Below are 625 nucleotides of genomic sequence, written 5' to 3' on the forward strand. Positions count from 1 at the left end.
ATCGTGGCTGCCCTTTGTTTTATAAGTTATCGTAATATATTTTAAAAATTCAGTGGTGACAGCATACCGAAAATAAATATTTGAGAGAGAAATATATCGATAAAAGTTGAATAACGTATGTGGATGGAAATGAAGAATGAATGTAGAGTTTTAAGAGATGAATATAAAGTAATTTGAGAAATAGATAGATTTGTATTGAATAAATAGATCGAGTGTCCGAAGAACAGAATTCAAAACCGACCGACGCTGTTTTGAAATGAAGTCATAAGAACGGTTCGGAACACATGGTATACGATAAAAAATATTCATCATTCAATTAATTTACGTTCGGATAGAGTGGCGGCCACGGCTTGAACTTCATTTGATTCAAATCCAAAAATACATCTCGACTGGATTCACGCGTTCTGCATTCATGCTTTCAGTCGAGACGCAACAAGCAAATGTCAACCTTTCCCGCGCAAGCAACATTTATCACCTGTCGAGATCAATAGATTTTCAAGAAGTCAAACCTTCGCGAAAACTGAATAATTCAACGGCGTTATTCGAAGCCGTTCGTTCGCGCACGCACATTCGAACGCGGGGGAGACGTTCTCTGTACGAAGAAGGTGTCTGAGGGGGAAAAAAT

This window comes from Penaeus monodon, chromosome 21, assembly GCF_015228065.2.
Source record: "Penaeus monodon isolate SGIC_2016 chromosome 21, NSTDA_Pmon_1, whole genome shotgun sequence".
NCBI classification, from domain to species: Eukaryota; Metazoa; Arthropoda; class Malacostraca; order Decapoda; family Penaeidae; genus Penaeus; species Penaeus monodon.